Here is a 12,020-nt window from a genome sequence, read left to right as displayed (position 1 = left end):
TAGGAGTGATCTATCGATCAAGATACTTGACTTGGTAGTATGTGATATTAATGGCTAAATACTTCAGATGCATTTGTTACTTTGAGTAAATGTATGTTCAATATACAATTCCATATGTATACATATATATAATAACTAAATATTTTGTTGTGTTTACTTTTTGTTTTTTAAGATGTTTTATATTTATAAATTTCTGGGTCATATGAGTTCTTTCAGTACAGTAATATGTATATATGATACATTTTATAAAAAAGTTCAGAAATACATAATTTGTAAAGACAAAGAGGTAGAAATGGTAAAATATTCTTTGAAGGCATTTTAAAAGAAAACAAAGTAAAAGAAATGTGGCCTGAAAAGTTAGCAGGGTTTAGAGAAGTGTTTTTAGGAACAAACAGTTTGTTTTCCACTATAGCAGGTTAAAAAAAAAATGTCTACAGCAAGCAAAGGGGACAAAGTCAGCAGAGAAAAGGATATTGAAGATCTAAGCCAGAGGGAAAATGATATAAAGGGTCCTGGGAGAGAATGTAATAAGAACACAAATGAAAAGGTTCCCTGAAGGGAGAAAAAAATTTCCCTCAGAAACCGAAGGAATGATACAGGAAATTTCTCATGGTTAAGAAATGTAGGTAACTGTCTGGCCGTAGAGGCCTTTAATCCCAGCCACTTGGGAGGCACAGATACTTGGATTTCTGTGAGTTCAAAGGCAGCCTGCTCTACAGAGTGAGTTCCAGGACAGCCTAGATGACACTGGGAAACCTTGTCTGTAAACACCAAAAACAAGAACCAAAAGAAATGCAGGGATTGGGGTGTGTCTGGGTGCATAAATATATCAATATAACCTGCTAAGTCTATTCAATGTTACTTGCAATTACAGGATGGCAGGACTGACCACTTGGTATTGGATGACCAATTAGGGGGCCTCTTCCTGGGGGAAAACAACTTCTCTCAGCATCCCTGAATTGCCCGTAGCTTTTTGCCTGGGGGTGGGACCCTGTGAGATTTCCCTCTTTCAGTTTTTCACGATGTCCCTGTTCAGGCCTTGCCATATTGTAACAATTAAAGAAGATGAGGCCAGGAATTTGAGAAGGAGCGAGGGTCGGAGCCATGGAAGTTGTTGGAGGAAGGAAAGGGAATGGAGAGAAATGATGTAATTATATTCTGTTGAAAACAATAATAAATATGTTTGATTTTTTTTTTAAAAAGAAATACAAATATTAAGAGCTCAGTTAAGAGCACTAAACAGAGGACAACCAGAGACAAGAAGAACGGGTTGCTTGGATAGGGTACAAGAAAAGATCAGAACCAACAAGGAATGAGCGGAAGAAATGCAATTCGGCAGAAATCCGTCAGGAGCCTCTTCCCACTCAGTTGATTCAAACGATGCACAGGGCTAGAGCCATGGCCCAGTGGCTAAGAACACGCATTGTTCTTGTATGAGACAGAGTTCAGATCTCAGTACCACATGAGATGGCTCACAACTGTTTGATCTGATGCCCTTTCTTGGTCGCTGTAGACACCTGTGGGCATACACACACGCACACACACACACACAATTTTTAAATAATTTATCTTTAAAAATTTAAAGTTAAACCTTTTTTTAAAAAGTCAGTGTAGTTAGGAGTTTTGAATTTTGACTTTGAAAACTAGAATACTAAGAACCAGCAAGAAGTTCTTACTGGAGAGAGCAATGCCTTGCTCGAAAACACACAGGCCAGTAAGAAACAGAACTTTAGAAACCATAATGATTACATACATTCCCATAGTGATGAGTTCATATAAGAAAATAAAATACCAAGAACAGATTTTTAGATCAAATTATTTGATTTTTATTTAGTCATATCCCCCCAATTCTAAGTATTTACAGAGCATTTTTTAAAATGGCTATAATCTACTCCCGGCTTGAGAAACTCCCCAAAGCAAATAAAATATTGAAATACTTTAAACTATATCACATAAGTGATTTGAGTAAAATAAGGAAGGGGAAATGTCTAAGAATATTGCTTCTTTAAAATACACGAGAAAAAGCTAATTCCACCTCATGCTAATTCCTACCTCCAGGCCTATGTAACCCAAAGTCACATCAACTCTCTACCCAGTTAGTGCGGGTCGCATTAGCAGAACCTGTAGTTCAGAATCCCTCTAGAGACCAAGGGAATTATGAGTTCTATTGCCCAGCGAGTATCTACAGTCACTAATGAATCACCTCAGGGACATGGACAAGGATATTTTTCTGCTGCATTGGCAGTCACTACAAGCAGCCTTCCTAACAGAGTCCTTTCTGTAAGGACCACTGTCTGAGTGACCCGCCACACAGCTTTATAAAGTAACATTAATACTGTGGGCCAAAATGAGATTGATCTTTGAGCTTCGTGGTCTCCTGTTGTCAACAGTGCATTATAAAACCAATACTAAATACTTTATAAACAGGTCTCCCTCCAGTGTATTAGAGAAACAGTACATCTCGCATGCCCCATAGTTAGGTAGCCACATATCCATCAGGCTAATACATTATTTAGGAGATACTCAGAAGAGCAATAAGAGTCAATAAACTAACTTCTGGATACTTATACACAACTATTCCACTGGAAATTGTACCTGGAAGAGAAAACTTTCTCACTAACAATGGTGGACGACAGAGCCTCTCTCAAGCATCCTGTTAGAAGGAAGCGCAGACTTCTGGAGTGAGAAAGAAGACATTCCTATGGCCTGAAGAGAATTTTAGTCATTGACCTTTATGTACTATCCAACTCCACACTCATTTATTTTGTATATACATGCCTCTGGTTCTCCCATCCTCATGGCGGGTCAGGGAAATAAAGACTGGCAGAAACATGTCTATCACCCCTTAACTCAGGGCACATGACAACTTCCACTACTGATTTCTACTTGTTACCGCAAAGGAACGACCCAATGACTTGAGTGTCTGCACAAGGCCTGCGCTACATGTGCAGCATGGAACTCAGAAGCCATTGACCAAACATTTAAAGGAGCTTTTATTTCTTCATTTCTGTTTTTTTGCCCTGTATTTTTGGTTAAAGCTCCCTAGCCCTTAGACACCTATGATGCCGTCCCTGATGCCCAGTCTAGCATCACCAGGCACCTCATGCCGAATTCTGCCATTCTGAGAGAGCACCTTCTGCTCGGGAATGTATTCCAGCCCTTCAAAGAAGGATTTCCTCAGCTGGGAGTTATTTCTCAAACTATAAGAGGCGTGGACCTTTGTGTAGTCCTGTGGTGCCATGGTTTCACATGCTGGCCACATCAATACTGGAGAGCAAGCATCTGTAACCCACAGCTGTGTGCGCTCCAGCCCCCAAGCACCGCAAGGCTGGTGCCAACGCAAACCACCCTTCCCATCCCACATTGGAACCACACTGGTTTTCTTCAGGAGCCAGAGACTGAGATACAGTTCTGAAAATGGGATTTTGGGTACTTTCCACTCGTATGATGGATATGGACTATCAAGAAGAATCCTGCCAGGGGCACTGGCTCTTTTCTTCTCCCCATTCCACATCAAGTGGATAAACTCGAAAGGGGAAAGGGAGGGAGGAGGGCAGTGGAGGATAGGTCAACGAACACCATATCCATATATTAAAATGTGCTTATGCAACACAATACTATGCACAATGAACACATACAGGGAAATATTTTTTAAGAAAAGCAAAATATAAGGGACTTACAGTATTAAAGCATTATTCTAAAATCCACCGGGAAACAACCTGAATGGAAAAACAAACATTTTTTTCCCCACAGTGTTTTCATTTTTCTTCCTCATTATCTTAGAGTTTTACTTTTATAGGCAAGAATTTTGGAGGTGGAAACACATTTTATGAGGGTAGGTAAAAGAAGTGGAAATAAAGGGCAAACACGAGAGACATGATTCTACATTACTTCCTCAAAGAAACGTCCCCAAATCCTAGACATCGGGAAAGCTGATATGAAAACATGGGCTAGGACGAACTTCTTTGTTTTATTTTTGCGACTACAACCACTAGTCCTAAGATGACTGCTCATATTAACGCATGTGGTATGTAGACAAACTGTAGACGATGCAGTCTCTGACCTAAGTCCTTATCTACGTCTGTGGGGATTTACTACTCCTGCTAGATTTACTTTATTTTTCATGCTCTCGCCCAGAGGAAGTGATCATCACTCAAGACTTGGAGCCTGTCCATGGGTGGGGTTTACATATGGCAATGAGAAGAGGGTATTTGCCCTTGGACACAGATGGTATCGAACCCAAAGCTTAGCGAGTCTGATTCACTTGCAGCAAAGATAAAGACACATTTCTGAAAGTCTGACACTGATCTCACTGAGCTTTATTTAAAAAAAAAAATTCACAAAGTGTGGAAGTATGAAGTACTCGGTGCTTTATCACGTCAAGCACATGCATGCACGAGCCGTGTCACTACGCACTGGACTGGTATCATATAGTTATCTCCGTGTGATGCAGCGATTGCTGTCATATAGCACCCCACGTCCAGTTACTGACATTCCATGTGTGTGCATATAACATATGCAAAAATCAACTGTGCAAGGAGTCAACTATGTGCAGTGGTCAAAAGTTCAGCAATGAGATTACACAGGTTTGACTATCTGTAGAAGCTTTTACTTACTTGTGTGACCTTGGCAAAACACTTAGTCCAAATTTGCCATCTCCAAAGTGAAAATTCAATTGTAGTAATTCACAGAATTGTTGTGAAGATTGTGTTAGCACAAAAGGTTTACCTAGTATCTAAACATCTAAACATAAGCACTCAACAAATGTGAGTCAGCCTCCTTCCCTTTCTCCCTCCGTCCTTTCCTCCTCCCTCTCTCCTTCCCCCCCTCGTGTGTGTATGTGAGAACAGATTCCAAACTGGATGGCTTCAGGCACTTTTGTTTGACTCCCCAAGTAAGACTGTATGAGTATGCACGTGTTTTAATTAATGGCCAACATACAAAGTTCAGTTAGAACTGCCATTCAAAGAGAAAACTATGAAACTTCATATTGAATTTTCTCTTTAAGTATCAAATATATTTTATGTACTTATCTAACACCAAAAAACCCCCAAAATCCATGACAGAATTTAAATTAGAAAAAAAATCAGCTCTGTACCATTAACTAATCAATCATCTGAATTCAGTCCTTCCCTATCCCCTTTTTAGATTTTCTTCATGTTATACTACATGCAAGCATGCACAAACACATACACACACACACACACACACACACACACACACACTTAGAGCAGAGTTTATTCCATCTACTTGGCCTGAAACAGCAGGAATAGCGAGGTGTTGAAGACCGAGGATGAGAAATAGAGAAGATGAGAAATAAAGAAGACAAAGCAATAGCTAGGACCAGGAGGTCTTGTATAAGTTGACATAGGCCAAACAAGTTTATGAAGAACAATACCATAGATACTATTTGCAGCCAAGGTCAGCTGAAGGTTAAGTCTGACTATGTCGACAAAGCAACGAGAGATGCCTCAGACAAATGTATGTGCGCGCGCACACACACACATATAGAATTCTCAATTCTCATTTTTTTTTTGTTTTTTTGTTTTAATTGAGCTATACACTTTTCTCTGCTCCCATTCCTTCCTCCCCATCCTCTTCTACTCTCTCCCATGGTCCTCATGCTCCCAATTTACTCAACAGATTGGGTATTTTTCTACTTCCCACGTAGATTAGATCCATGCATGTCTCTCTTAGGGTCCTCTTTGTTGTCTAGGTTCTCTGGGATTGTGAATTGTAGGCTGTGTTTTCTTTGCTTTATGTATAAAATCCACTTATGAGTGAGCACATATTATATTTGTGTTTCTGGGTCTCGGTGACCTCACTCAATATGATGTTTTCTAGATACATCTATTTGCCCGCAAATTTCAAGATGTCATTATTTTTTTCTGCTATGTAGTATACTCCATTGTGTAAACAGAGAACTCTCAACAGATGAATCTAAAATGGTTGAAAGACACTTAAGGAAATGTTCAACATCCTTAGCAATCAGAGAAATGCAAATCAAAACAACTCTGAGATTCCATCTTACACCTGTGAGAATGGCCAAGATCAAAAACACTGATGACAACTTATGCTGGAGAGGTTGAGGGGTAAAGGGAACACTCCTGCATTGCTGGTGGGAGTGCAAACTGATACAGTTGCTTTGAATATCAGTATGGCAATTTCTCAGAAAATTAGGAAACAACCTACCTCAAAACCCAGCAATACTACTTTTTGGTATATAATTCCCGTTTTCATAAAATGTTTATCATTTTGTTCTTCACAAGTCTCATGAAATAAGTATTATTATTCTCACCCTATTAATGAGGAAACTGAAGCTAGGAGGATTGAATCATATGACCAAAGCTTTATGTTAGTGTTAAAGTGAAAATTTAAGACTGAGTTGGTCTAATTTCAAAACATGCGCTTATCCCATTTTTCTGCACTGCTTGGTTTCTATTTTTTTAGACAAGAATTTCCTTGAAAGTTATGAAATACTATACTGTGTCTTTAAATAGGGTTGGCTTTCCTGATCAATTATCTTTTTAATCTGAATATCAACTAACATGGAGTGCTATCTTTAGAGTTTCTAAGGACTCAAGGAAATGACCTATTTATCCAGAAGAGTTTAAAATCAAACAAAATAAGGGAAAGCACAATTTTTCTAAATTCAACAATCTACCCAGTTTATCATTTATTTAATTATAATTACTTATTGTATAACCAACATCTACATTTTCATGCTTTTAGAATTTGTTTTTATTTTACTATGATCCTTTCCCGTGGAATATTAAGCAGTTGTTAGAAAGAAGGAGAAAGCTATAGTCAGTGTTAATAAGGAACGTCTCCAGGTAAGTGAGGAGAGGTGCAGCAGAGTCCACAGTGTGTGGCTAGAAATGCTTAGAGGTGTGAGAGGCAAAGGGGGGAAAGGAGAGAAAGGCCAGACAGTATGCCAGGCACAGCCAAGCAAGAGTCCACCGGGGCTTGGCAGCTTTGCTTCTTCTCTGCAGGAGGCTGGAAGCAATGCCCACAACATCGGAGTGTACCAGTGGAAACAAAGCCCCCCTTCCTGATGTACGGGATAGTCAGGCAGCCATGTCTAAACACTAAGTGAAAAGAAAATGATGTCAACAATTGCTCTCCTTTATGAAAAAGTCCCCCCAGTCAGTGCGCCTGTCACTAGGTACAGAACTTAGCAGCAGAAATAATTTCATCCAGCAATGGCACCTATGAGTGTTGTCTCGAACAACAGAAGTATATACACAGTCTACACAGCGGACAAAAGGATCATCTGCCCAGGCTGTCAGGGAAGGAGTCTCCCTCCAGATGACAGCAAATCCAGCTACCAGTCGATGCGTGTGTTCTCTTACACAAGCACTTCAGTTTTCATGATTTTCCACACTCAAGAGCCTTCGACTCAGGCCGCAAACTCAGGGTGTCTGAAATAGCCCGACACAACATGTTCTTCGCCTGACTGTTCCTTGCCCATTTCAGAGTTTTGTTAACAAACAATTAAGCCTCCTACTCATCGGGGCTTAAGAGCAAATTCAAGTGTTTAACTTCTATATTCTTACCACATTTGGCAAACTGCCCAGTAGTCAAAAGTATTTAAGAAATTTGGATGAATGAACGAACACAGGATGAACGGAGGGAGATAAAGTCAGGGTGTGCTTCTCAGGGCAGCTCTCTTAGCAGGGCAAACTTGGCTCTCTATGCACAGGATTGTTGTTTGGTTTGTTTCCCTTCGAGCACAGCTCATCCTCTCAAAGTATTAAGCATTAGTAAGGTGAAACATTCTTTATCACTGAATTTTCTTTTTAAGTTTTTATTTAGTATCACATTCTAAAAATTTTCAGATCAAAATAAAAGGAAAAATTAAAGAATTGATAAGGTCCAAATTAAGCCCAGAACTATGAACACTTGATGCTTAATGAAAAGAAGTAAAATAAATGATCCCCATGATCTCTGAAACACAAACACACCAAGCACTTCTAAGGAAAATAAGTGCCATATTTAAGATACCACAAATTAAAGCCTGGAAGAGAAAAACACTGGCTGCGGATACAACTCACTACAGAGTGGTTGGGAAGAATGGATGGGGCCCTAGGCTTGATCCCTGCACCCCGACAAGCACAAAGAAACATAGCCTCTGTTTTCTAAAACAAAAACAAAACAAAACAAAAAAACCTCTTTATCTTTTATGCTACAGATTTATCAAAAAAAAAAAAAAACCTTTTAAATATCTGACAGATACAGCAAATACCCTTAGTCACAACTCAGAAAAGCTCTAAACTTTTTTCTAGAATATAAAGTCAATCAGGGTATATCCCTAAACCAATTATTATGTACATATTGTCGATGATTATAATTTTAAGACCTTTCTGCCAGTGTGGGTGGTATATGGCTAACACCTAGGGCCTCGAACATGCTAGGCCAGCTCCTAGCACTAAGTTGTCCCTCCGGTCCATTAATATGTTCTCCTTTCAATATGAGAACACAAAGATTCCATTTAACACACTGAATCCCCATCTGAAGGCAAAAATCAACCGCTGTGTAATATTTCTAAGAATACTTTTAGAAATCATGTCTTAGAAAAAGAAACAATTTGGAATTTAGTGTTTCCCCTAACCCTCTGTTGTCCAAATGAGGCTAAGAGGGCCAAGTTTACTCTTACAAGGAAAGTTACTCAGAGTGTTTTCATTTTGTGCATTCATTCTGTCGTACTATTGCCTAACATGATAAAGAAATACAAACCATGAGGAAAAAATCTGAGTCTAGAGTACTTTTCATATTTTCACTTCCCTCTTGATCCAAAACATACATCTTTAAGTATAATTAATTGACACCTGAAACCAACTTAAGGAACACTGAGAGTCATATCTGAGTCATATTGATCAATGCCATCCACATGCTTGAAAGAGAAGCTTCATGCGGCCATACACAAAACAGGTAACCCAGTATTCTAATCTTAGAACTAAAATTCTTGTCTTGGAAAACAAGCAATTTTTACAGACAACTTGGCAACCCCACATCAAAGACAGTCTCTAAAACTGCCAGGTTGCAAAGGAAACTCGAGTTATGCAGGAACCCCTGCACTTTTAGATTCTGATACCCTAAAACAACAGAAAGATGCACTATCAAGTAAATACAGCCTTAAAGAGAAAGAATAAAACACACTTTGGCATTTTGTATATAACAGAACAACTCAAAGAGTATGAGTTGCCAAGTGAATCAAAGCACAATGTGGCTTCCATGGCTGTAACCAGTGAGCTCTGGGCAAAGGAAGGCAATTCCCACAGCCTCCCAAGGATGCTCAGTTTGAATTTGGATGGGCATTTTGGTAGTGATTAAAGCTTCCACAACTGCAGAGAACCTTATGTCAGGATGCTTCCATATTCCTCGCTGTCGTGTGAACATCCCAGGTCAAATACAACATGACACTAATAGTCTAAAAGGAAAGTGGGGAAACCAGAAACTATTTTAACAGATTTCACAGATTCCTCCTTGCAGTGGTTGTGGGAAAGACAAGGCAGAGTTTGAACATTAACAACGGTTGTTAAGGTGAAGCTTAATCCCAAATGTGTTAGCATGAAACGACCCACTTCAAAAAGATTTTAGAGTATATTTTATTAAATCCTGAAATGCATGTCCTGGTAAATTTCTATATAAATTTGATTTACAAATTCCATCGAAATGTGCCACAGCTGGCAGAATAAATTACTACAATAAATCATTATTAAATAACTGTAAATCTTTGTAATGACATAATGCCTAGCTAAAAAAAAAAGTATGCAGAAGTGAACATTCACTAGAAGAAAAGCCCTCTTCATGACACAGGAAAGCAAATTACAAAACTTACCAGGCCGACACTGCAATATGATTCAATGACTAAACAGGGAAATAAAATTCACATAAATTGTGCTGAAACCTACAGCAGAGCTGATCTTGCTGCTTTATCAAAGCAGGCACATGGCAAGGGGTAGCACATGCAGGCTTCTGACACTGACGGCCGCACTCACAGCAGATAAGCCTCACATGTACAGCTGCATCCAATATTTCGTTAGACAATAAAAACATATTCCAGGTATCAATCAACAAGCCTAGTTTGTACTTTCTCTGAAACTTCATAAATATTCTGTAGAAATAACTTATCTCCCCGCCATGCTCTCTTCCCTCTATATACAGCTCCACCCTCCTTCAAAACAAACTTGTTCAAAAAAAATGGAGAGTTAGATTCTTTTTGACAAAGAGCAGACGGGTAGCCACAGTAATCCATTACTTTAGATAGTACTTGAGGAGAATCGTTCCAAACAACCCTGCCTTATTTAGCTCTCCAAGCTTCCATTTGTCAAAGCTCAGACATTTGGTACTCCTGTCACAACCAACAGGCTTCACGGCTCCAGCCAGCAAGATGAGCTCCAGCAGAATGGCGGGACCCAGAGTGCCTGCTCATGGCGTGTGATTGCTGCCTCTGCCTCTCGGGAAGGGTAAATTATTAACCGACACTTTCACAGCAGAAGAACTGTCTAAGATAAACCCATTAAAACTGTTAGCCCACCAAATATTTCACACTGCCATGGTAAAGTCTCTGTCCAGGTCACCACTGCATTCTCTTGTTTGTATTTATACTTCAGTTTCCTGACAAAGTCTTCATAAAATGGAAAGATGTCCCAAACGCCAGTTCTCCCCACTTTTCTAATGTGCCTAACCCCAGTCAGGGAAAACATTTTTCCATAGGATTCCAACCCTGGTCCTTTGAATCTATTTAGATTTATAGGAGACAGGAGGCTGATTTAGGCAGGAGCTGGATGTGTGGCTCTAGGGCCACAAATTCACTGACCAAGCACACGATACATGGCAGATAGTCCTCATTTTAAACTCGATCCAAACATTTTGCAATTGAGAATTTTTCCATCTATATTTCATTTTCCACTTTGTGGCAGCAACTAAGATAATCATTAAATGAGTCCACCCTGGAGGCTCGTTTGGGCTCCATAGACAGGTATTTCTTCCCAATAAGACACTTCCCCCTTCTCCTTCATTTCCAAGTCACACAAAACCATTCTCTGTGTACCCCCTGCTCTCACGGGAGAACAAAGCATTTGTGCTATGGCTTCAAATGACAAGACAATTCAGACCAAACAAATAAGCCAGTAAAAGAAGACCTAACTGTGCGGGGAATAAACATCTACAAGTTATGTGTGGAAACAAGTGAAAATATGTCCAAATAAGCAAACATTCAAAGGGAAGAAGCAAGACAGCACGATAGGACACCCCACCTCAAGGGAGGCTCGGGAGCAGGACAGTCAGCGCACCCAAGGGATTCAAGAGAATATGCAACTCCATGAGCAGAGGTGAAAAAGGCCGAGGTGGGAACCCCTAAGCACATCCACCAATGTGGAAGGCACAGATCTGGATTACAAGTGATGGCGACCTAAATGTTCAGCCACTTTGTCCAGGAACAGCAAGAAAAGATAAAAATAATGACCACTGCTCTGACTATTACTCCAGTATCAACCACTTAAGAATAATTTACTTCTGCTAAATCTGTGATTACAGACAACCTTCTCCTTTCTTCCCCCACTGTCTCCATCCCTACACACCCAGTCTATACCCAGGCTTACAGTTACCAAAGCCAGTTGAGGGGCGTGAACCTTATTTTCAGCCTTACATTACTTTTTACAATACAGAAGGATTTGTAGTGCTATCTACCACACTGAACTTCAACATTGACTTTCTCCATTAAAAAAGACCACTTTCTCCTTCCCAGGGGACACAGAGCTTCTGAGTCCTTACTCTAACGGTTGGAACAGCGATAAATCTCTCTAGGGGTAGAGCCTAGTCCCTAGTTTTACAGTATAGAGATAGCAACTGTGTTACTTAGCAAATCAACTCAAGACATGTAAAAATGAATGTCTGGGACTCAGAGGTCCTCATGGAGACTTAGGAGAGACCATTCCGAAGGGGAAGTGCTTTGCCAATTAGAAGCAAATTACTTTCACATACTTTTTTTTATATAAAATGGGCAACTTTGTGGT

General features: G+C 39.8%; 1 protein-coding gene across 2 annotated transcripts in view; it reads right to left on the bottom strand.

Annotated features, from left to right (window-relative positions):
• Window positions 1-12,020, bottom strand: part of Bnc2 (basonuclin zinc finger protein 2) — a 396,996-nt gene that overhangs the window by 281,423 nt on the left and 103,553 nt on the right. The gene's annotated exons all lie outside the window — the stretch shown is intronic.

This window comes from Chionomys nivalis, chromosome 11 (genome assembly GCF_950005125.1).
Source record: "Chionomys nivalis chromosome 11, mChiNiv1.1, whole genome shotgun sequence".
Lineage (NCBI taxonomy): Eukaryota > Metazoa > Chordata > Mammalia > Rodentia > Cricetidae > Chionomys > Chionomys nivalis.
Note: the sequence above shows the minus strand (reverse complement) of the source record. Positions and strands in the feature narration are given on the sequence as shown.